Raw genomic sequence first — 26,497 nt, 5'->3', positions numbered from 1 at the left:
CAGTACCCAGGCACGGAGAGCCCTGAGTTCTACTAACCTCGGCTCTTGGGTCCATCCTCAAGGAGGATGAGGTGGGAGGGTTCCTAACTCACATCCTTTTTAAATAAGGAGGGTCTCTGCTGGCTGCCCCTCATCTCTGCCTCCAAACTGCAGGGGAACAAAAGGTGCCAGCTGCCTCTCCTTGCCCTTCTCTCCATGTGCCATCTCCCCTTCTGGTGGTTAAGAAGATTCCCTACTCCCCTTCAGCCACCACTGTGCCCAGGGGCCTCGGGGCTCAGCTATGAGGGCATGGCCCCTCACCATTGGAGGATCTTAGGAAGCCTCTGAGTGGGATCTGAGACCTGCACCTAGACCCAGCAATGAACATGGCCATCCTCCCTCCTTGCACCCTCCTGGATGCCCCAAACATTTGTGCCTTAGCCCCCAGGACAGTTTAAAGCCCTCTATTTTCCTCTGCACCACTCCCTCTCATGAGCTGAACTGATACATTGAAGCCTGTTATGATTTGGATATGAGGTGTCCCCCAAAAGTTCATGTGGGAGACAATGCAAGATAGTTCAGAGAAGAAATGATTGGGTTATGAGATCCTTCACCCAATGAGTGAAGTAATCACCTGATTGGATTAACTGAGTGGTAACTGAAGGCAGGCGGGGTGTGTCTGGAGGAGGTGGGGCATGGGGAGTGTCACTTTGGGGTACATATTTGTATTTGGTGAGTGGAGACTTCAATCTCTCTACTTCCTGATCATCACATGAGCTACTTTCCTCTGCCGCATTCTTCCACCATGTTGTTCTATTGTTCCGGTCTCACCTGGAGACCTGAGGAATGGAGATGTCCGTCAATGGACTGAAACCTCTGAATAAACTTTTATTCCTCTAAAGTTGTTCTGGTCGATCTTTTAGTCACAGCACAAAAAAGCAGACTAAAACAAAGCCCTAAACTTAAGAGGCCATTAAGATTAAATAGTTACTTTAAATTAGGTAGAGGGGAGTGAAGGGAGGGGTTATGAGGGCAGGAGAGATAGAAGAATGAATCAGACATTGTTACCCTATGAGCAGATATGACTACATGACCAGTGGGATTCTACATTAAGTTCAACCAGAACAATGAGAAGTTACACTCCATTGATGTATGATGTGTCAAAATGCATTCCACTGTCATGTCTAACTAATTAAAACAAAATTTAAAAAATAAAGAGAAAAAGAGATTAAATGAGATCAGACTGGGGATGCCGCTCTGCGGCAGAGCACTTGCCTAGCATGTGCAAGGGCTCCGGTTCCATCCAGGACCACAAAACATGAACACATAACAATAGAAGATTAAATGAGGTCATTAGGATGGGTCTTCATCCAATATGACGGTTGTCCTTCTAAGAAGAGGAGCTCAGACACACACAGGGGAGGGGGCAGGTGGGGAAGACCATGCAAGGCCACAGAGAGAAGACAGCCATTTACAAGCCAGGGAGAGGGGACTCAGGAGAACCCAGCTCTGACCGCGCCTTGAGCTAGGACTGCCAAACTCCAGAACCGTGAGAAAGTCGATTTCTGTTGTTTAAGCCACTGGATGTGTGGAACTTTGTCACGGTAGCCCAAGGAAAATCTCTCTCTCTCTCTCTCTCTCTCTCTCACACACACACACACACACACACACACACAGAACCAATGCATGTGACACAGAACTGGAGGCTGGAGGCTGGAGGCTGGGTACTGTCGGCCCTGGAATGCCTCACACCTCGGCAGTCCCGACCTCGGAGGCCTTTGTGTAAGTGGGTGTCGATTAAATCAATGGGTGGGCTCCCAGTCCTGAGAGTTACTGGCAAAGCCCCTATCTTACACCCCTTACCTAATCCATGAAATAAACTTAGGCCCTTCGCCCTGCCCAGAGCTGTGCTTCAAAAGCGACAGATAAGCAGGATTGACTGAAAATTCATAGGTTTTTCTTTAGTTAAGTGCAGAGAACCCTAGCAAGAGCACCCCTGACCTGCAGAGACCAGCCTGGCCCTCACAGCTGGCTATGCCACAGCACAGAATATCAACTTCACATGTCACTCTGAACCATGATGAAGTGAGGCAAGGAAAAACACTTCATGGTTTCACTTAAACAAGTCAGTGTACTACCTATAAAACAATCCACCCCAGATCTCTCTTTTGCACAAAATGAGTGATTGCTACACTGTCAATTCCAGCACTGTCTTGTTCTAGTCTCCCTTCCTCCGAGAGACTTCTTGAGATGCCCTATCATAGCATTGCCCCAACTTTCTGACAACATCCAGGCTAGAGCTAGTCCCCAAATCCCCAAATCCCAAATCCTGTATGTCCTTCCTGACACCCTCTTACTGAGAACCCACGGTTCCTCGAGATGGTAGGTTCTGCTTCACTGCAAGCAGTATTAAACCCAACTGGTTAAATGGCAGGGGTGGTCCTGGTGGTCTCAGGCTGGGTTGCCCAGACAATACCACTCAACTGGGAATAAGACATGCTCATTGCCTTTTGGAGAAGAAGTGTCAAGAAGAGCAGCAAGTGAAGGTGTTGTAGATTGAAAAGGACTTGGCAATTTCCCAAGAGAGAAGTCCGTAGCATTGTTAGGGTCAGCTGACTCTGTGCAATGTAAGATAGCACTACAAGTCTTTATCTTCCAACAAAACCTTCACCATAGACTTATTCATTAAGCTTCCAAAACTGGATTTGTGTTTGGGACAGAGAGGGGCTGGATCTTACAATAATTAGCTGAAGAAACTAGACTGTAAGCACATACCACAAGAAAAATGGATGGCCCCAAAGGCTTCTTGTACTGAGCTATCAAGATTTCCTCTCCACCAACCAGTCTGCAAACATCTGCATAGTAGGCAATTTAATCCTGATATGAACAATTTAGATCCCACAGTGCCCTATACCGTGTATTGGTTGTAGTAGGTGCTCAAGGCTACTGTGAGGGACTGTGAGACCACCTGAGAAACCATTCTGCCTCCCAAAGAAAGGTGGTCACTACCCTGCCACAGCAGGCACATTAGCTCTGGGTTTCTGATCCCAGAATAGCCCATCTCTAGGCTCTGCTGCCAGCATCTCTGCAGATCATGGATGACAGTAGCTAATGGATTTATTCTGGTTCTTTCTTGGGGAGGTTGGCAGTGAAATAGAAAACAGCATGAGCCTGTTAGTGTCCTGTGGCTTGCTGTAACAAACTACAACAAACTGGGTTGCTTAAACTCCAAAATTTTTACTTTCTCACAGTTCTAGAGGAAAGAAGTCTGAGATGAAGGTATTAATATTAGTTGACTTATTGTGTGCTATAATGACATACCTGAGGCAGGCTACTTTTTTTTTAAGAAAAGAGGTTTATTCAGCTCAGTTTTAGAGTCTGTACAGCATGGTGCAGCCTTGGCAAGAGTCTGCCTTGGCTGTATCACATGGTCAAGCATGTGTTATATCTCTGCTTCGTTTATCTTCTTTTCCTTTATAAAGCACCAGGATTCAGTCATGAAGAATCCACCCTAATGACCAATCTAATCACTTCTCAAAAGTCTCAACTCTAAACACCAGTGTCAAATTAAGTTTCTTCATAATACCATTAACATGACTTTGGGGATTAAATGCTTGTTTGGATTCAGAAGAAAAAAGCATATTTAAATCACAGTAGTATGGATAGAGTTGGTTCTTCCTGAGGACTCTGAGGGGTGGACCTATTCCAGCCCTCCCTCCTTGGCTTCTAGATGGCTGTCTTCATGATGCAATTATGTTTTTCCTATCTGCCTACATCTACGTCCAAATTTCCCCTTTTTGTAAGAGCACCTGAGCTGGGGATGTAGCTCTGTGGTAGTCTGTTGGTCTAGCATGTGGAAGGCCCTAAGTCCAAACCCCAGCACCACACACACACACACACACACACACACACACACACACACACACAAAGGGCACTAGTCATATTGGATCAGGGCATGCCCTAATGACTTCACTTTAACTTGACCCCCTCTGAAAAGACCCTATTTCCAAATATAGTCACACTGTAAGGTACCAGGGGTAGGACTTCAACATATAAATCTGGGAGGTAGAGACATATCCGAAAACAAACAACAACCCTGTATCAGTGAAAAAACAACAGAAACCCCAAACAAACATCAAAAGATCTTAGTCCTATTCAAACTTTATCTTAGTTATCTAAGATAATTATCTAAGATAATTCAAAATTATCTTAGTCCTATTCAAACTTTTCAGTCACCTGGAGATCTTATCAACTATAGACCTTGATTCAGTTGATCTGAGGTGGGGTCTAGAGTCTGTTTCTAAAACACAAGGCCAGAGGATGCTGATGCTGCTGCTGGTCTGTGAACCACACTTTCAGCTGCAGGAGAAAAGGACCTCTCCTTGGGCCCTACTGACCTGCCACCTGAAGGAGTCAGTGTTTCTGCAGAGCCCATGAACTTAAGACCTTTGCTGCACATTGGAACTGCCTGGGTGCTTGGAAATCCTCACCACAGTCTCACCTCCCAGATACCTAGATTAGCTGGTCAAGAGTGGAGCACAGAGTTTTTTAAAAGCCCCCTAGTTGAATCTATCCATGCTTTAAATCTCCCAAGTCATCAATTTATATGATACTTTACAGTGTGACTATATTTGGAAATAGGGTCTTTTCAGAGGGGGTCAAGTTAAAGTGAAGTCATTAGGGCATGCCCTGATCCAATATGACTACAACAGGCACCACTGTTAATAAGTGACCCCTAATTGTGGGAATTTTAATGGTGGGAAATATCTGTGGACAGATAACACTTTTGTTCTTCAAATAACAACAGGATGAGGTCATTTTAGTGCTTTGTGAGATCATCCCTGCCAGAAAACATGGGGAGTTCAGATATAGGCTACAACCCCACTTCCCCGGAGACCAGAGAAATGCTCTCAATGTCCAAGAATGCTCTCTGAACAGTGCTCAGCACAAGAACAAGCGTCCCCCCTGTGCAGCACCTGGGATCCTCAAGGTGAAGGAAATACTTTCTCAGTTGTTGATGCTGCTTTAGCAGAATGAGGATATCTGGATGCAAACAGGCCTTCTGCCACCAGTCCTCTAGGGACCGTGACCCAGTAAGCCATTCCCAAGACTGGGTGCTAGGAAACCATCAAATATCTCCATAAGAGCAGTAGCCTGTGCAGGTCTATCATGTTGGCAATGACGGAAAGAAGCTGAGATCAGGTAAAGCAGGAGAAGATCTTTCAATAATACTATAAAGAAGAGGGCTTTTAAAGAAAATCACATAAAATTTGAAAGAGCAAAACCAAAATGTTCTCCTATGAGAGAGTTTTACTTTCGTGGGGTGTGGTGGCACATGCCTGTAAACCAGACTCAGGAGACTGAGGCAGGAGGATCTCAAATTCAAAGCCAGCCTGAGCAACTTAGAAGGCCCTAAGCAACTTAGCAAGACCCTGTCTCAAAATAAAAAATAAAAAAGACTGGCTCAGTGGTTAAGTGCCCCTGGGTTCAATCTCTACTACCAAAAACAGAAAAGAAAAAAAAAAAAAAAAGTGGCCCTTGCTCTGGCAGTCTCAATCTGCTCTCCTGCCCTTCTAGCTCCTACCATGGGATGAAGCTGCAAGACGGCTATCACCGGTTACCAGGGCCACACTCCTGGACTTCCAGCCTCCAGAACAATGGACTGAAAAATTCCTCCTGTTTAAAAACTGCACCATCTCAGGTATTCTGTAACAGCAACACAAAACTGACCAAGACAACCTGAGCTTCAAGTTCAAAATATTAAACTATTTGTGTGTGTGTGTGTGTGTGTGTGTGTGTGTGTGTGCCGTAGGCTGCATAATAAATGCATGTATACAGAGTTCTTTCCCCAGTCATAAGTCTCTTCTTGATAATCCCATGTTGCCTTCTTCCAAGAATTCCATAATGCCTGAGCATGGAGCATCATAGGCATGGTAGACTTAAGACAATCCCCAGGAGGCCGGGGTGCTGGTAGGATTTGCTCAGTTCTGTGGTGGTGCCTGGCTCAGGGCCTGGTATACAGAGGCGCCGAGTATTTGATGAATGAGCATCAGGTCGTTGAGGACTCAAATGTTAAGTTCTCACTGTCCAGAGTGGACCCTTGGATTTTTCAGATTATTCCCTTTGCAGAGGTTGGTGCAGCTTTACAGGAGGGTGGGTGGAAAGGGCGAGAGGTGGTGGCTGGGAGGGGCAGGAGTGAGGCTTCTTCGACCCTGACCTTCACCCTCTTCCCTGGAGACAGCCTGGGCTCCCGCAGCCCAGCCGCCTACTCCTCTGCCCACCAACTGAGCTTGGCGTCAGGATTCCAAGCTGCCTCTCCACAGAGCACTGTGTTTTTCATAAGACAACCGAGGTGTCTTTGTTGTCGACACCTCCTCCGTCTCACACATTTCAACCGCTTCCCACACAGTCCTGCCCCATGCTCCCTGCGGTGCCCTCAAGTGACCCTGAAGGCTGCTTTTTTTTTTTTCTTTCTTTCTTTTTTTTTTTTTTTTTTGCAAATGATGAGACCAAGCAGCAGGTTTTTACCACTGGCAGGCACCCTTGGGCAAGGAATGTACACCCCAGCTAGACTTGAAAGAGCACAGATGATATTTTGGAAACTGATTAGCCACCTGATGTTTGCTCAGCCCAGCTGCGGAAGTTGAAATGTATTCGTAGTAACCAACGAGTTGTCGAATCATTTGCAGGGAGTTTAGAACTCTGCAAGATCATCCTGCAGGAAATAGAACAGAAACAGAAAATGTTTTCCAAAGTGGAAGGTAGGGTAATACTGAGGACGGCAGGTAGATGCTTTGTTGTATATATAACCTGGATGCTGAAGGTAACAGCAATCAAGGGATGGAATATGATCATGGACAGGAGTCAATGGAGACGGTAGGGTTGAGACTTGAGCAGACAGAGTACAGAAAGGGGAAGCATCATTGTGAATGTGATTGTGACCTCAAGGGCACAAAGATGAAGAGGAGCATGATATCTTAGTGGGCCACAAGGAGGTTGTCCTGCTTAGAGTGTGTGTGTGTGTGTGTGTGTGTGTGTGTGTGTGTGTGTGTTGGGACTACTGGTTAACTGGGTTAATTGACTTGAGTGGGGCCAGATGATGGGGAATGTGGAGAACCTTGACGTATAAAGCATGGGGTTGGTACTGTAGAGAGATCTACCTGCTTAGCAGGCAGAATAAGAAACAGGCCAGAGACTGCAGGGACAGCAGAGGAGCAAGCCTGGTGTGAGGCCGTGCTAACTGAAGGGCAGTAGCAGGACTGGGATGGGGAAGAAAGGACCCCTCCTAGGGAAGAATGACGGGTTAAATGCAAAGGGTAAAGAAAAAAAGATTTTTTGGGCCCAGGAGGTAAGAGAGTTAATAGTTTAAGGCAAACTTCAGTGGCATAAGAATTAATTACAGAGTTTCTCTTTCCATTCTTTTAAAAATGTTATTACTTACTAAAATTTGTCAGTAAAACATATGTGATATAAATTTTACCATTTTAACCATTTAAAAGCTAACTGTCCAGTAGCATTAAGTGCATTCACAGGGTTGTGCCCTGTCACCACATCCACAGCCGGGACTCTGCGACTGGTAAAGCAGAAACCACACCCACTGAACACCCACTGAACCCCCTCCCTTGGCAACCGCCATTCTACTCTCTGACCCTATGAATTTGAGGATTCCAGAAACCTCTTGTAAATAGAATCATACAGTACATGGCCTTCTGTGACTGGCCTGTCTCCCCTCACATAATGCCTTCCATGTTGGAGCCTGTGGCAGAATTTCCTTCCTGAGACTGAATAAGATCCCATTGTGTATAGACCACATTTTTTTATCCATCCAACCCAATGGACACTTGGGTTGCTTCTGCCTTTGGGCTATTGTGAACACGGTATACAGATACCCGTTTGAGTCCCAGCTTTCAGTCATTTTGAGTATGTACCTAGAAGTGGAATGGTCGGGTCACAGGGTACTTCCGTGTTTGATTTTTAGAGGAATCGCCATGCTGGCTGCGCCATTTTACATTCCCATCAGCAGTGCACATGGGTTCCAATCTTTCTACTTTCTCACCATGGAGAGCTTTTAAATGTAAATGTCCAGACCCCTCTGGATTTGGGTTCAGTAGAATCAGTTTGGGGTCCCAAAACCTTTATTGTTACCTAGCTCCCCAGTTGACTCTGAACATACCTTAGTTAGGGTCTGTTAAGATTCAATCAGAGCTTTCGGAGGAGACTCCACTCAGTGTATCCAGGGCTTACCTAATCTCACGCTCGCCAGCCAGTTGGGGTTGGTCTAGATTGGCCCCAGTATTTCCCCAAGTGCAAGAAAAATATGTGTGGCATTCCTTACAGACTCTGATTTGGCAAGTGTACAGAGCATCCATCCTGTGTCCTTCTATATGGACAGCTGTGACATTGTGAAATGAGCACTGAACCTCAGAGGAGTCAACTTTGACTGCCTTCTTGGCCCTGCCTCCTTGGGAAGCCATCTAGCCATGATGGACTCTCAGTCTTATCTTGGGGAAAAGCATGACCTGCTCTCAGAATTACATAAAGGATTAAATTCAATCATGAATGTGCAGGTATTTCATACCCCACATACTCAGGACCCCTAGTCACAGCATTCAAGCTCCCTAAGTGGTCTCTTGGTCAAACAATCAAAGACCCCCATTCCTTCATAGTGCCCATAAACACATCTTGCCTACAATTAATTCAAGGGTGCGAGTGGATAAGATTCTCATTTGGGGCATTGCAGTTATTTATTTATTTATTTATTTATTTGTTGTACTGGAGAACCAACCATAAGACTCATGCATGCTAGCAAGTATCTATCATTGAGCTACACCTCCAGCCTTTAGGCATTATTTTAGAAAAGGGACCAGGGATAGCAAAGAGGATTCTTCACTATGTTCAGTCTCCAGATGGATAAACACCCGATTGGCTGGCAGCGTCTGCCACGGACATGGGAGGGCAGGGTAGGAGAACAGGAACCTGTAGTCCTCAGCCCAGATCATCTGGGTCTCTGGCAGTCAATCATGATGCTCTTGTTTTTCGATATTCTACATTTTCAGTCACCCTACTAACTTCCCAGAATGGAGGTTTGTTGTTCAGGAATGTGGAGTCACAACATTAGAAGCCATAAGCATTGTTTAATAATTCAACCCAAATGTACCATCCTGTCATTCTCCTGTATTTGTGGAAACTAGCACAGTGCCTTACAATAAATGAATGTTTGATGAGTGAATGCCTGCAGACACACACAGATGCACCTGCTAAGGAACTGTCACCAGCCATCACACCTCCAGCATCCTACCTAGAGTCATAAAGAAAATAGAAGAAACCTCTGCACCTCATCTCAGATAAGACCAATACTTAAGGCAGATAACAAACCAAGGAAGAGTTACAAGTGGCGTACCTGTGTTTCCACGCATCTTGCTTCTGCATCTCCACGCTGTATTATAATTACATGGCTGCACTGATCCTCTCACTAGAAAAGGAACTCCTCAAGAATGGGGAGAACCTTTTATTACTCTCTGTGTTGCCCAGTCCAGCACAGACCCTCCTGTGTAGTTAGGGCTACATGTTGATTGATGAGGAGGGACGTCATCAAGTGTCCAGAGCTGGAGATGCCAACAATGTCTTTCTTGTTTTCATTCCTTTCTCCTGTATCCCATCACCTGAGGGTACCAGAGCAGGAACCACTTGGTCTGTTTTGGTCTTTGTGACTGTGAATGCATACATCACCTGGATTTTAAAAAGAGTGGACTATTCGAAGGACTGGAATGAGATGCTTCCTTTGGATGCTTGGAGAGCTAATTACGAGATTAGAAAAATGCCCTCACCCCCAACAGGAATTGTGATGCTTCCTATTTTTTAATGTAAAACATGAAGCTGACATAATTGACTGTCATTTTTAATGCTCTTGTAGGGTACAGAGACCCATTTAAGATAAATGATTTTCAAATGCCTGATCCGTCTGGTTTGAAAGTCTCTATGGAATTAATGTGCTGTAATGTATTCAAAGCACTTTAAATCCAGGCTCTGCTTTGATATTTGTTTTTCATTGCCATCATTGATGGCAATACAAATTCACATAAATAGGACATTGTCGATGGGATGTGTTCGATCCTGACTCGGGCATTGCCCATTAATTCAAATGTTCATCCAGCTCAACTCCGATGAGCAAGGAAGTAGCTAGAAAACACCCTGGACATGTTTATTGTTGACCATGTGTGGTGAGTGGGGACAGAGGTGTAGAGATGAGAGAGAGTATGTATGTGAGAGTTTCAGATTAGTGTACATATCTATAGAGGAGAGATTTCAAGAACAGTCAAATACAATAAACAAAAAGGTGTTTTTCAAACAGCTATATGTGGTGCGTGCCTATAATCCTATTGACTCAGGAGGCTGAGGCAGGAGGATCACAAGTATGAGACCAGGAGAGACTTAGAGACCCTGTATCAAATTTTAAAAATAAAAAGGGCTAGGGGTTTAGTTCAGTGGTGCAGCACATCTGGGTTCAATGCCCAGTACCGGAACACTTCCCAGAAGCCCCGCTTCCCAATACTGTCATATTGAGGAATTAAGCCTCATTATCAGCTCTGATGGGGACAAACCATTTTCAAACCATAGCATTCAAATGAAAATTCATTGGCAGTTGGTTTGGGAAGGTGGCTCAGCAGCATGCTCGGGGCCCTGGGTTTGATCCCCAGCACCACAAACGAACAAATCATTACTATGTCCAGACTCTAGGCTGGACGTGGCGGGAGAAAGGGCTGACCCAGAGGAGTTTCTGTCTCAATGGTCTCCCATGCTCTGGAGAACACAAGCTTCAACGAGGCGTGTCAGCGCTGCACCAATGGCACAAGCACAGGGCGGAGGGACAGTGGCCACTGTGTCTGTGTCCCTGCAGGAAGCAAATCCACTCAGATGACTCTTCTGAAAATGAGGAGGGGGGGTCCCCACTTCCTGGCACAGAGCTCCCCAGGGAGAGTCACATTACTCACAGAGATTCCCTTTGGACAACGCCTGAGTTCATGGTGATGAGGTGCCTCTTGGCGAGTCCCTAGGTAACTTTCAGAATGGGGATCGCAACCAGAGCAACCTACAGCGCAATTAGGGCTAGTTTTCCAGCCCCATCCCTGGGGCTGGAGATGGTGTTCAATCGCCAAAAGCCATTGAGTCCATCAATCACATCTAAGTAATAAAACCTCCACAAAAACTAAAAATAATGAGAGCCAAGGCACATCTGCTATCCCAGCTACAGGAGGCTGAGAGGAGAATCACAAATTGGAGACCAGTCCCAGGTAGCTTAAAAGGGCAGGGGACGTAGCTCAGTGGTAGAGCTCTTGCCTAGCTTGTGGGAGGCTCTGCTTTCAATTTGAAACCAGTACTGAATTTGTTTGCAGGATTGAAAACAAAACAAACAAACAAAAACCCCTCTGATAGCTGAGACTCAGGGGAGCCTCCTGGTTGGTCAACATATCAATGTACCTATTCAGTGGTACGCACCAACTCTATGAAGACAAAGGCGCTGACCTGGCCCTCTCTAGAGCTCACCTCATGCGGCTCTTCATTTGGCTGGTTTCTAATGAAAGCTGGAATGTTTTCTCATAAACCTGAAATTGTAAACATAAAGTTTCGTAAATACTCTGGGTCATTTTAGTGAACTATGAACCTGAGCAGGAATCACGGAAACCCCTGAATTTGTAGCCACATTGGATAGAAGTGTGGGTCACCTTGGGAACTGGGCCTTGTGGCTGGCATGTGAAGGAGGAAAAGTCTTATGGGACACAGTCCCTTAACCTGCGGAGTCTGTGAAAACTTTGGAAAGTGTCTGGATTGAATTGAAGTGTAGGACACCCAACTGGTTTCACAGAAGCAGAGAATTGTTTGGAAGGACATAGGGCCATGGATACTAAGGTACCCAGAGTCTGTCAACAGTGGGAAGCTGTTAGCAACCCCAGAGCTGGAAGGACAAAAGGAAGGGATACAACAACCAAGAGAACTGGGACACAGGGAAAGGCCAACCCAAAAGGAGCTGGAGCTCTGTCTGCTCAGACTGCAGAAAAGGAAGGGGGAACAGTGGAGATTAGAAAATGACTCCCTCTAGAAACTGTGGAGAATGGAAATTGGGCATGACTTTGGAAATATCCATGGCTACCAGGTCGTAGGGATGGCTCAGCTGACCGTGGACTTGGAGTAACATCCATCTGGACTAGGTATGTAATGCTTTCCTCCAGCAGAACATGGCAGCCTAAATTTAGGAGAACAAGGGGGAGAAAGCGGGGATGCCGGGAGTAGGTGGATAGAAGAGTTGTCAGTCCATTCTCGCGAGAGAGGACAGAAGCCTGTGGGGCCCATGACCTTTAAAGTGCGGCTCAGCCCTTTCCTCCAGGGGTAGTTTGTAAACACGGCTGTGCTCTGGGCTCCCGGGTGACGGAGAGGATCATGAATTAGTGACTTGGAAAGGGATACTACATGGAAACTTCATTCGTGCTTATTGGTAAAAGCTGAGGGTTTCCTGACTGCAGAGTGAATAAAACTCATGGCCCACCAGCTAGAAAGTATCCTTGCCATGAAAAAGAGAACATGATTAAGTTGTTCAACTTATGAAATTCAAGCTACACATGAATTCTGCCAGGCAATACGAGGACCGGTGGAATATGAGGGGTGACGAACCCTTCCTATGCAGTGCTCCTGGATGTGGCCAGTGTTTTACCAGCAAGGATCATTTGACTGTCCATAAACATAAACATGAGAACAAGGGGAAGAGAAGATGGACCTAGAGTTCTGGAAGAGTGGGGAAAGCACAACCCTGGCATTTGGGATGCTAGTCAGATTTGACAGAAGTGTGGGCCAAAGAGTCTAGGTCAGACAGGGGAGACGGGCAGCCCGCAGAAACGGGGCCTGGCAGGGGGTGCAGGATAAGGAAAAGGGTACGCAGAGGAGTTGGAAATCCCAGGAAAGACTCGGTGGGAGGGACTCATAGATGATCTGGAAGGAACGAGGTTGCATTCCGAGATGATCCATCTCAGGGTGGGTGCCATTGGGGGTAACAGTGAGGTTAGGGCAGTGCTGTGGAGTGATTTGTGCCCCCACACCACCTCAACTCATATGCCAAAGTTCCAAACCCCAGTGTGATTTTGTGCGGAGATAGGATCTTTAGGAGGTGATTACAATTAAAGGAGGTCATAGTGTGCAGTCCCAATAGGACAGGGCTACCTATAGCCTTATAAAAAGAGGAAGATCTCTCTGGCTCTCTCTCCCCCTTTCTTTGCCATCTTCCTCTTCCTCTCTCCCTATCATGTGAGGAGATGGTGAGAAGACGACCATCTACTAGTCAGGAATAGAGCCCTCTCCTGAACCCAACCATGCTGGCAAACTGATCTTGAAATTCCAGCCTCCAGAACTGGGAGAAAATAAATTTCCATTTTTTAAGCCACCTAGTCTCTGGTATTTTGTTATGGCAGTGAATGAGCAGCAGCCACTGCTGAGGGTCGCTACAAGAGGATGACTAGATAATGTTTTTATCAGCTTTGCATTGCTGTGACCAAAAAGACCTACGAAGAACAACATAGAGAAGGAAAAGTTTGTTTTAGCTCATGGTTTCAGAGGTTCAGTCCCTGGTCAGCTGACTTCATAGCTGTGGGCCCGAGGTGAGGCAGAACATCATGGCGAAAGAAAGTATCCCAGAACATAGCAACCAGGAAGTAGAGAGTGCTCCACTCACTGGAGACGAAAATATAAACCCCAAAGGCACACCCCGGTGACCTACTTCCTCCAGTCACATCCTACCTGCCCACAGTCACCATCCAATTAATCTATATCAGTGAATGAATCCACTGATTATTTCAAGCTCTGATAATCTAGTCATATCAGCTCTGAAAATTCTTTCATTGTCTTACATGTGTGCTTTTGAGGACACCTCATATCTGAACCCTAACTGATATCCCTAGGAGAAGCAGGTTTCTGTTATGCTGATAGCGTGAGTAAGTTTCAGTGCACACTGCCAGTTAGGGGGACCCACATTTGATGTTTTGGAAGTTGCAATAGAAGGGTTGGAAGGTGAGGTCAGGGGAGGAAGCTTCCAACTCTCCCAAAGGAAAAATTGTTTTGTGCCAGTCAACAGTTTAGGGATGTGGTTGCACCAACAGAAGGACGTGATGTTACAAATGTATACCTTGCAAACACAAACATGGACAGTTTACCAATCGAACTAACAACTGATAACCTACCATGTTTGAGCCCACATATTCACTTTCCACCTTTTAATCAGAGTAAGAAAATAAGAGATGCTAGATGATTAAGGGGGCTTCCACATTCAGTCACAATAAAGGGTAAGAGGCATGTGAGGCGTGATGTGGTAGGCATGCAGCAGGAATTCTCAAATTGTTGTCCTCTGTGGATGTGAACATGTGAGCCCTCCAGGAGTCAGGTGGCTGACTCAGGCGAGCAGCCAGTAATGAAGTTCACTGGTGAAGACAAGCTCCAGGACCCCAAGAGTGGGACACGTGAGAGAACAAGGAAGTGAAAGACCTACCTCAGATAACAGATGACCTGAAAGAACTTATGCTCTATTGACTCTACCACCCAAATATTCAGCTCTGTACACAACTCTCTTCCACCAAAAGCTCAAAATGTTTTTCTAAAGTTTGTGAAAAAAAAACGGAGTCAGAGATACATGCACCAGATGCATGTATACATGCAGTTAGAGATACACTGTCACCGTCATGTAATGCAACCAAGGCGGGCCCTCTCCAGAGCTCCCACAATGCTGTGTGAACTTCCAGTCTACAAAACCAAACTAAATCAACGTCTTTTCCTTCTTAAAAAAGATGGGGGGGGGGGCGGGTGCTGTGCAAGGAAAGGCAATTACTGACAGTGATGGAAGCTAAGGAGAAGATGACCAAGGAAACACTGGTGTTTCTGAACATGGGGATTAACAAAGGACTCCAGGTAAATCTTTTGGGGATGATCTTCAGGATCTGCTCTGCAATGTGCAGATGGAAAGTGCATGATATGGGGGTGAGGGGTGTGCAAAAGAAATGCCCCGGGGTAATGGGTGGCTACAGACAATGGTGCCAGACCCAGGAGAAGCCTACCCAGGCACCAGGAAGTGACCTGGAGGCGTTTGTACCCCAGAGAGTGAGTCTGCTGTCATTGTGAATCCCTGAGTGTATTTCAAAGGAGTTATCGAGGAGCCCTCCAACCTACCAGTGAATGCAAAGACCCTGGAAGCAGGTGATGCACTGAAGAACCAGAACAAGATTAAATAGACAGGCCTGGGCATATGGCTTAGTGGTAGAGTGGGTGTTTAGCATGCTTGAGGTCTTGGGTTCAATCTTCAACACACACACACACACACACACACACACACACACAAAAGAAAAAAAAATAGCACCAATTTCTAACTGAAATTATCTAGTCCTTTAAGCTATAGAGATGAAACCAGACCACATCTATGTGAAGAGAGATGATTGTACTAAGGGTTAAGAAAACTATAGTCCAGTGGATCTACAATGTACTCACTCTTCTCAACTGGTCCCTAATATTTGCAAAATCCTGAGTTACAGAGCACATCTTTATGATTTCTTAAACAAGATATAAGAAATTATAAAATATAAGAAATTATTTATATATAAATATAAACCACAACAGAAAGAGGACAAACTGAACTACATTAAAATTTAATATCTCCAGGTAACAAAAGACACTGGAAACAATCAATGATAACAAAACCAGCCACAGACTTGGAGAATACATTTGCAATGCATATAATAGATGAAGGATGATTATACTGGATACATAAAACTCCCTGCAAATCATTAGGTTTTTTTTTTTTTTTAATGTTTCCTTTTGTTTTTGTTTTGTTTTGGGGGTGCTAGATTTGAATCCAGGAACTTAAGCATGTTAGACAAGTTCTCTACCTCTGAGCTCTACCTCCAGCCAAAATGATTGCTTTGGAGAATGAACAATTGGAAACAATTTAAATGTTCACCAGTAGGCAAGTGGCTGAATGTATTGTAATAAATTAAAAGGAATAATATGAAAATTGTGGTTCAAAATAAAGATACTAGATTTTCAAATATTCACCAGGACAAATATTGAAAACAGAACTGAGTAAAAACATAAATTGTGGACAACTGTATGGAGTGTAATTTATGTAGAATACAGAAGTCCACTAAATATTGATTATATACACATACACATGTGAAAATATAAAAACATAGTGAAAAGATATATGCCAGTATCAGAAGAGGGGTTCCTCTGCAGGGTGGGTAGGGAATAGGAACGGGGAGTATGAAAGGAGTTCCCACTGTATTGCCAGACATGTGGAGCAGATATGGTTGGAAAATAATACATGTAAAATCTGGATGGCATGTGATTACATGATTCTCTGAACTTTACTATAAGTTTGGAATGTTTCAGTGTGTTGGGGGAGGCTCTTCCAGGCCTCTGGAACAAGGTGCTAAAGTGTCCCCCAAAGCCCATGTCATAAAGACTTGGTCCCCAGTTTGGTGCTATTTTGAGGTGGTGGAACCTTTAAGAGGTGAAGCCTACTGGGAGGTGTTTAGGTAACTGCCCCTGAAGGGGATTGTGAGACTCCAGTCCCTTCCTCTTTCTCTCTCTTTCACATCCTGCACATAATGAGAAGTTTTGCTCTACCACACCTCCACCATGATGTGCTGGCCTCACCCTCAGCCCAAAGCAATGGTGCCAACCAACCAGCTCCATTCCTCAGGGCCTGAGATGAGGCAGGACATCATGGCAGAAGTGTGTGGCAGAAGAAAGCAGCTGGGACTAAACCATGGACTAAAATCTCCTAAAATGTGAGTCAAAATAAACCTTTTTTCTTCATAAGTTGGTAACCTCAAGTATTTGTTATAGTAAAGGAAAGCTGACTAACACACAAAGTGACCTTGAATCCCTTTCTGAGCTATTTGCAGGTCCCTAAACATCCTATTATACCTCTCCTCTTCTTGTTACTCAAAGTAGTGTTTGCCAGCAACCTCATCACCTGGCAGCTGCTTGGAAATGTAGATTCTCAGGACCTGTCTTAACCTGCAGAATCACAAACTATGTTTTAATGAGCCCCTGTGTGCATTAAAATGTAAACATGCTACATAAAACTGTTGCTGAGGCCTCCATCTCTCCTGTCACTGCCCTGTTACCTAGATCACTACTAAATCTCTACCCCAATATAAGGATGTAGGATTACCTGTTCTAAGAGTGCTTTGGACTCCTGTCTAGGTTAGGATTTGTGTGTTTATGCCATACACCAACTTTTATCAAAGTTTGCATCATTAACATGAGCTACTAACTGGACTGTGATTTCCTTATTACCATTAAACATTGGTGGTAGTGGGGGTCAACACATGGCATAATTTCAATGAATGTTTAAAGAAAGAATGCAAATTCATATTTTTAAGATGGTGGCAAGACCATTATCCACACCAAAAAAATGATCATTCAGGGAATAAAGTTTCTGGTTCCACAGTACTTTCATTCATGGAATCAATATCTTACCATCTTTTGAAGTTTTAAATCTAAAATAAATTCATTTTAACATTATGGGCATTTTTTTAAAATGTGCATGCTTAAAATTTTGTAGCAGAGTGCAATCTATGTTTTGTGTCACATCTTAGCAAATTAATGTAAATAATCTCCATTTCAGGAACTCCTAATCTTTTGAGTCATCTTGGCCCCACTTGAAAGCCTAATGGAAGATGTGAATCTTCTCCCAAGACAAATGAGCATAATTGGTATATGATTTCAAAACTGATGTAAAATAACAACTCTGCTTTAAAGGAAATGAGAAAATAGTTTATTCAGAGCCAAATATGAGTGACCATAGCCTAGGAAAATGGACTCAAGTGACCGTGAATGACATATTCTGCTGTGGAAGAGGTTACATGAACTTTTATAGTCACAGAATAAAGGAAAATCATAAATCAACAAATTTACCAATTACATAGTTGGGAAGGAACATCAGGTAGGCAGCTGCAGTGCAGTGGGGAAATCTCTAAGTTTCAGAAGTCATCTTCTAGCACCCTTAGCTTTAGAGTTGGTGGAGGCAGGGGGTCTGCTAAGCTTGGTGATTCATTCTGAGAAATTCATCTATCACTAATGAGATTATTATGTCAGATACAAAAATCAAGGTCATGGTCTATTAAAGGGTCTAAGACAACCCAAGATAATTTTGGCTCTCAACCTACAGCATCCCATCTGTTTTAGTCAACTTTTTTGTGTCTGTGACCAAAGGACAAGATAAGAACAATCTTATGGAAGAAAAACTTATTGGGGGCTCACAGTTTCAGAGGTCTCAGTCCATAGACTGCCAGCTCCATTCCTCAGGGCCTGAGATGAGGCAGGACATCATGGCAGAAGTGTGTGGCAGAAGAAAGTAGCTGGGAACATGGCACCAGGAAGCAGAGAGGGAGAGAGAGACTCCACTCACCAGGGACAAAATATATACCCCAAAAGCATGCTCCCAGGGACTCACCTTCTCCAGCCACACCCTACCTGCTTTCAGTTATCACTCAGTTAATACCCATCAGGGGAATTAATTCACTGATTGGGTTAAGACTCTCATAACCCAATCATTTCACCTTTAAACCGTCTTGCATTTCTCACACATGAGGTTTTGGGGGATGCCTCACCTCTAAACCAGAATACCATTGCTCCACAATCACAATGTCAGTCAGTCAAGAGCAAGAAGTCTGTAGGATCTTTTATATAGAGGAAACATCTTCAGAGAACTTCAGTTCACAGTATTCACAAACCCCAAGCAAAGAGCTTCTGCACTCAGGTCAACCAGGACCCTTATGATACCCTGACCCTGCATTGTTCTAGAGTTTTCCACTGTCCTATGGACAAGTATGTGTCAGCAAACAGCCTCCCCAAACGTGCAACCCCTCCAATGGCAACTTCGCCCCCCTTGCTATGGAATCAATTCCAATACCTGTGATCACCTTAAAGACACCTATTGTCTTTGGCTCACAAAGTGATGTCTTGGAGCCTTCCATTTGGAATTGGTGCCACAGTTTTTGCACGTAGGTATAAAAGAGAGGAAGCTGCTGTAGAGTCCACACCAACTGGTCAGAGGCCATCCTGGAGTTCTGTGACCAGGGCCTGAGTGAAGCACCAACACATCCTAGCCTACCTAGACCAAATGGTATTTCATCCAGAGGATTTTTTTCTTTCTTTTCTTTAACTACATAAAATGACCTTGTTAGCAGTTAGAAAAGCTGTGGAAATATTCTATTTACAAGACCATTCAACTACCTCACAGTTTTAAGTATGATAAACAATTGTCAATCAATGAGTGTCCTAGGACAAGATTACAACAATTTAATTGGATTTCTTTGCAATTGTAGGATTTAGCAACATTTTATTCCGTAATATAGAATAAGTGTTCCAATGAGCCAAGCAGAAGAGGTTGGTTTTACAGACAGATAAGGATGAAGAAAACAGAAACAAAACCAGAAAGTGGACTGGCCATTGGAAAGCTAATTTTCTGGTAAGGCAGGGGCAGGGAAGCAGAATAATGGAAAAATAACTGATTGGTTTTTTCAGGTTACCCTTTTTTTGTGTAAAGGTTAAGGCTGAAGAAAATTCCTTATGAAACTGACCTGTTTGGGAAATTTGGCTATTATCCGTCTAATCCTGATTTCTCAGAAATTCAGATAGCTTAGTTTCACCTTAGTGATGTGGAACTTTGGCATGAGAGACTTCATTTTGATTTTAAGCTTGGTCTCTTGAGTCCCATTGCAGGAGTTTGGTCAAAAACATTAACCTCTACTAATTTTTATTTAATACAAGTAAGAGCCACAGGCGTCAAGAGATGAGAATTAGGCTTGGTACTTGCTGTAAGGAACTGGTCTCAAGGTTACAGTTCCCCAAGTTTGTTTGCCTTTCAAAGAAAATAAAATCCAGTATTCACTCAGCTAGTGACCCAATGCCCTCAGAAGAAATAGGGCCTCCTGGCAGCGGCCATCTTCCCCTCCTGGAGCATTCACTGTGTCTGGAAGTCACTTGTGGAATGCCGAAGATGATTATGGTGACAAGTAGTTGCACCATTGTTGGCAAAGTTCTTCCACTTTATATTAGTCAAGTCTTTTGCCAGAAAGAAACAGAGTCAATTGAAACGTCTACCTCCACTCTCCACTCAGCGCCCTTGGGTCCACCCAACACTGTCCCTGACACCCACAGAAACCACCAACTTGTGTGAGTGTGAAATAGTTCAGAGTCAACAGCAGCTGGACTGATTATTGCCTTGTTTGTGAAATGGCCCCTGGGGACGTAACTAAGCTCTTTCTAGACACTAGGTGTTATAATCAGAGGTTGACTGAGAAAGATAGAATTTTTTAAAAAGGCTTAGAAATTCCAAGCAGGGCAGAGTTATAGAAGAGGCTACCAGGGGCTGGAGATATAGCTCAGTTTGTAGAGTGCTTGCCTGTCAAGCACAAGACCCCAGGATTCAACTGCAAAGAAAAAAAAAAAGAAAGAAAGAAAGAAAAAGAAGAGGCTACCAAGCCTTTCTGGAAGATTCATCTTTCTTTTTGGTACTCCTGCCCTTAAGAATCTAGAGATAAAGAGAAACTTTGGAGGGATTATATTTTTATTTTGAATTTTAATTTAAATTATAGTACTTTGGGCTGGGGATGTAGCTTAGTGGTAGAATGTTTGCCTAGCATGGGTGAGGCCCTGGATTCTATATATTCTATACCATATATATGTAGTAGAAGTGGTGCTTTTAAAATTAATTAGCCTCAAAAAAAAATTAAATTAACCTACCTCATCAAAACAATGAAAGTGAAAAATGAGCTTCCAATAGTGGAACTTGCTTTCATCTGTGACTGGTTAACTAAATTAACTGGTTAACTGACAGGGCAGTCCATTTTACCCTTGATGGGAGAGCTGGTTTTGCCTCATTTCCTTGTTTCCTTTATTCACCATCTATCAGACCCTTACTAAAAGCTAAAAAACAAGGATATACAGCGGGGTCTTCAGAGAGCTTACCACCTCAAAGAGGAAACCCATTTTAACACAGCTAAGCTATTTGCTTCTGGAGAAGTGAAGTTGAAGAATGATTGTATAAAAATGTCATTGATGAGAAGGAGGGAAAATACTCCTACTGATTGTGTATCCATAGTTTCCTTATTGATCACAATGTACTCTGCACACATCTGATTTCTAGGGGCAGTCTGGAGGAAGTGTGAACTGGGAACCAGAGGAACTGAGCTCTCGTCCCAGGTTAGCTTCTACTGGACACTTGGATGTAGGTCAAAGGAGTATATCCCTTTGGCCTGTTTCCTCTCCCAGAAAATGAGGTGCTTACCATAGAAGGCTGGAGGCTCCATTTAGCTTCCTTATTGGCTGTCATTCAGTAGTCCCACTTTCCTGCCTGAGATAGGAAGCTATTATTAATTTCTTGTTGTCTTATCTAGCACTAATACATCAGCAAGCTCAACCTTGAATAAGTCGATTCATTATATTTTGATCAACCAGCCACCCCTGGACCTTAAGGTAGCCATTAAAACCAAGAAAAAGAACATTCTTCCTTGCTCCAGGCACAAGTACAAGTGGCTATTTGCAAAGCTACATAAAGGCCTTAATTAGAGTGAATTCATACTTGGGTTTCATAGAAACATCCTCTGTTAACAAATAAGAACTTCAAACAGTGAGGCTGAATTCCAGTGTCCACATTCCCGGAAGTGAGGGAGGAATCAGTGCTGAAGGGAAAAGTGAGAGACTTGTGGAAACTGTGGGGCCAGCTGGTAACTGGAGGTTGGAGAGGGGCTGCCTGAATGTTTTTCTTTAAGGGTCCTACATGATTGATTGGCAAGTTCATCTGAGTCACTGAAGAGCTCTCTTTCCAACCATTGGGCTGGGGTGTAGCTTAGTGGTACAGCACTTGCCTGGCATGTGTGAGGCCCTGGGTTCCATACCCAGCACCACAAATAAAAGACAAAACAAGAATGAAGGTGCATTTGTGGAGAAACTTGCCAAAGCAGGACCAGCAGGGCTTCACACCCTGACTACTAATTAGGTGGGAACCTAAACTGGGTATAACACTTGCCTCTTTGAAGTGGGAGGAGGAATAAAATGTCAAGACAGAACCTGGAAGAACAGGATGCTATTTTGACTTTGTTTTCTAATCCTTTTCAATTACTGCTGTTAGAAAGCCAGGCCTATCAGAGTAAAAGCAAACAGAAAATGTATCTTTACAGAGAGGACCCAGGGACAAGGAATGATTTAAATTCTCCATTGGTTCCTCTTGGGGTTTGGACAAGTTGTCACTCTCATTAAATGAAAATGTGAGGGAAAGTGTTCAGCAAAGATCAGAAAGGAAGCAGTTTTTCAAAGGTGGAATAAAGTCAAAAGCAAGCTCTTAGTCACAGGCCTAATCGCATGCTACCTAGTCACCAGCATGAGGTTCCCCCTCTGGAGACACTCTGAGGCACCTCTGAAGAAAATAATTCCCATCAGAGCCACTTTAAGAACAACAAAAGAAATTCTTTCATCTTATTTTATAATCACAAGTCATTGTAAACCCCAAATGACATTTCTCAGTTTAATCACTAAACTGGGTTTCTGTTGAATTTCAGTCCTTTTCCTTAAAACCAAGACTATCAAAAATTTTTCAGAATTGAGAATATTCCAAAGGACATGCTGCCGCCTCCAAATGACACTCCAGGAAAAGAGGGTCAGGAACGTTTCACATCCATGGCACCTTTTTCATCAATCCGTTGAAGAGGAGAGAAATCTGTATGTGCAAATCCAGGCCTACTTATTCAAAAATATCCATTGCTATATGTAAAAGTCACGCAAATCATCTTAAAATGAACTAGGTCAGGAACGAGACAAAAACATAAAATAGATTTACATTGCATAGGATTTTAAATTCTGCTTTATGGGATTTTTTTCTGTGGAGTAGTGCCCTAGAACCTTTGGGGCTATCCCAGACCCCTGAGATGCCTCGAATAAAGCAAGGAACACATGAAAGGTGAGGGATGAAAGTGGTTCACCTAACCTTCTAGTAAATTCTGTATTCAACAGTGGAAGTTTTCAGAACAGCTCTCACAATTGAGACAGGGAGGAAGTTACAGAATGTTATACTCCAGAGTCTCTGCAGCAGGAGAATGTCTGAACCTGACCCAAAAGGGAGGCAGGAAAGGTTATAAGAGTTTCTCACAGTCGAGGGTTCTTATTCCCTGAATAAAAGTTAACATTGAGGTTTCCGGAGAGCGTAGGGGTTCGGTACTGCCTTCAGGAAGGGCATGGTGGGGACTGGACTGAGTGCTGGAAGGAAACATTTTCCTGGAGGGAGGGGAGCAATGGGATATCCCAAGTTACTGGCGTCGGAGCAGAGAGGAAGGAGGACAAGTTCCAGAAGCAGAGAGGAAGGAAGACAAGTTCCAGAAGCAAAGACAAGGGTCAAGGAAGCCTGCTGGGCCCAACTGTCCACTGAGATGACAGGGAGAAGGAGGGGCAGTAGCCAGTCAACCCTCCAGAAATGAACCCTGTCCAACCTGGACATTCACCCAATTGAAGCAGAAACACCCCATGGGAATTCCCTGTTTGGCCCAGCTCTTTGCAGCCAGGGGAGTGAGCTTACTGTAGTGATTGAGAATTCTAAGTGTTGGTGTGAGATGGATCTGAATTCCTGTTTGGATGCTGATACTGTGTGATCTTGGGCTAGTTACTTAACATCTTCAAAGCTTCTTGTCCTCCTCTCCAAAATGGAGCAAGGCATTTCCTTCGTAGCCTTGCCAGGTACTTTACATGAGGCAGTCTCTATGGAAAGCTGATCAGGTAGTCAAGAAATGGTAACTAAGTGGATTATTAAGATTATTAGTGCCAGGCACAGTGGCATACACCAGTAATCCCAGCTACTTGGAAGACTGACACAGGAAGATCACAAGTTCGAGGTCAGCTTCTGCAACTTAGTGAGACTGTGTTTCAAAATAAAAAAGGCCTGGGAATGTAGCTCAGTGGTAAAGCATCCCAGAGTTCTATTAAAAAAAAAAAAAAAAAAAAAAAGGGAACAATTTTGATTGGGAAAGTTTGATCAATGGATCCTAAGTTACAGTCTGAAAGGAGCATATATTATATATTTCAGATATTTCAGAAAGCAAGAAGAAAGGATTTTAAATGTTTTCACCATAAAGAATTGATACAAGTTTGAGGAGGTACCTATGTTTAACCTGATTTAAACATTATACAACATATACATATTTTGAAATATCACCTCATAAATATGTAATATTCTTGTGTTTTTATGTATCAGATAAAATGAATTTAATTAAAATATGGGAGAAGTGCACAATATCAATATCATTGGGAATGGGTCATGTTTCTGGTTGTGTCGCAGATGTAGAGTGACATGATGTGTTTGCAATAAAATGGAACAAGTAGGGTGAGGTGGAGCCACTCACCTCTGTCTTCCTAGTGGATGAGAACAGGAACAGGGAATGGGAGCTGCTCCATGTGGGACAAGACACCCAGCTTTACCCAGGGTGTGGCAATCCTCCACCCTTGATGCCATTTGCCTTTTAGCCTAGTGGACAACATGGAAGGCCAGCTCTCCTGCTGCAAGGGATTCAGAGGTCAGAGCCAGCAAACATCTGCTACCAGGAAGTCTGACCACAGGCAGCAAACTCAAGCTCTGTATCTATCTGACGGTACTGTAGAATTATTTAGCAGAGCTAATGGAATGAAAGGTCCTCTGGGGATTCCAACCTCTTCTCTCTGTTTGATTGATATTAGAATCTGACCCCACGTTTTTGGCGATGAAGAATCAGATAAGCTTCAATATACGTAGTTGGAATGGTTGGGGTCAAAATGACCACTTCTGATAGAGCCTCAATAACACTGACTATTTGTATATGGGTTGAACATCTCCAATCTGAAAATCCAAAATCCAAAATGTGTCAAAATCCAAAATATTTTAAGCACCAACATGACATCACAAGTAGAAGAATTTATACCATTAAACTCTGCTTTGTGCACTAAATTTTGAAAAATGTTGCATAAAATTGCCTTTAGACTATGTGTAGAAGTGTGTATATGACACATAAATGAATGTCATGTTTTGCTTTGGGTTCCATCCCCCAAAATATTCCATTACATATATGCAAATATTCCAAATTTTAAAAACACCAAAATCCAAAATGCTTCCAGTCCCAAGCAGTCTGAATAAGGAATAGTAACCTGTAACTTGCTACATTTGCAAATCATCTTTGTTTACATTGTCTCATTTGTCCTTCACCCAAATCTGTGTGATGGGTGGTAAGGAGAGTGTGGTGATTTTTCCCATTTTAAAGATGAGGAAAGTAAGGTTTGCAGAAGTCACATGCCTTATTCAAGGTCACACAGCCAGAAGGTTGTAAGTATGGACAAAAATCCAGGAGGTCTGAATGTAGATGCTGTCCTTTCCCCCTTAGATCTGCTCAGAGTTCCTTTGGACTTGCAACTTTCATCCCAGTGGGTTTAAACTTGGATCCTTAGAAACACACCCTGAAAAGGGATTTTGTGTACAAGGAATCAGGCAATGGAGTTGGGGGTTGTACCACGCTCACCTGTTCCAAGATAAGGGAGAACTAAACTCTCAGACACTTCCGACTCCTGGAAAATCAGTTCCAATAATCCAAGAGCAATGTTTTGAACAAAAGTCTTAAATTGGGCTGGGGAGATAGCTCAATTGGTAGAGTGCTCGCCTTGCAAGCACTAAGGCCCTGAGTTCAATCCCCAGCATTGCAAAAAAAAAAAAAAAAAAGTCTTAAATTGAGAGCTGAGGGAAGAAAAGACCCCTTGAAACTGGCCTCCTTCCCCCAATCCCTGAACGACCAAACAAAAATATTTACAAGTTCCTCATGGGAATCTGGGCAAAGCACTGACCTCATCCTCTACTTCAGCCAGGAGGGTTTTAAAGCTTCTGCATCCCAATTACATAATGTTGAGCTGCATTAATAACTCTCTCACACTTGGGCTAAGTGAGAGATGGAGTCAAAGCAACTAGGAGTCATTGGTATTTTTGAGGGTAGTAATTCCTTCTAATTTATTTGCTGAGTTAAACTGAAAAGTAGAGGATTTGTTTCTGACAGTTTCTAGCTGAAGTTTCATCTGTTTTCTGTTTTAGATTAGGGGTCTCAGATGAAGGACACCTATCTCACAATCTAGAATTCACACATCGTTTCTAATAAGAACAACTAAAATGGACATTGTTCTTCCACCTGGTAGCTGCACTTTGATTTCTCTAAGGCAAATTTTGCTACTCCACTTTCAATCATCATGGTTCAAATTAGACTAAGGCCACCTTCGTGCCATGTGACCCAGGGCTGGCCAATCAGAGCATTAGAGTCTGGGAGACTTAGTGATAATGGGTTTACAACTAGCTCTGACCCACCAATGACAATTAGAGCCAACCAGATTAAAAACTGCGATCTGGTTGGAGCTTTTAGAGAAGCAGCAATCTCTTTCTGCAGGAGCTGCTAACAGTGAGCAGGGAAAACACCCTGTACAGACT

The 26,497-nt window shown here is 43.6% G+C and overlaps 1 long non-coding RNA gene across 1 annotated transcript in view; it reads right to left on the bottom strand.

Moving 5' to 3' along the window:
* LOC124989607 (uncharacterized) overlaps positions 1-26,497 on the bottom strand; it is a 42,171-nt gene that overhangs the window by 3,770 nt on the left and 11,904 nt on the right. Inside the window, exon 2 of the long non-coding RNA XR_007109594.1 lies at positions 21,308-21,373. This is a non-coding gene — a long non-coding RNA (uncharacterized LOC124989607). The remainder of the gene's footprint in view (positions 1-21,307; positions 21,374-26,497) is intronic.

Source organism: Sciurus carolinensis, chromosome 7 (assembly GCF_902686445.1).
Source record: "Sciurus carolinensis chromosome 7, mSciCar1.2, whole genome shotgun sequence".
NCBI lineage: Eukaryota > Metazoa > Chordata > Mammalia > Rodentia > Sciuridae > Sciurus > Sciurus carolinensis.
This window is presented reverse-complemented; position numbering and strand designations above follow the sequence as displayed.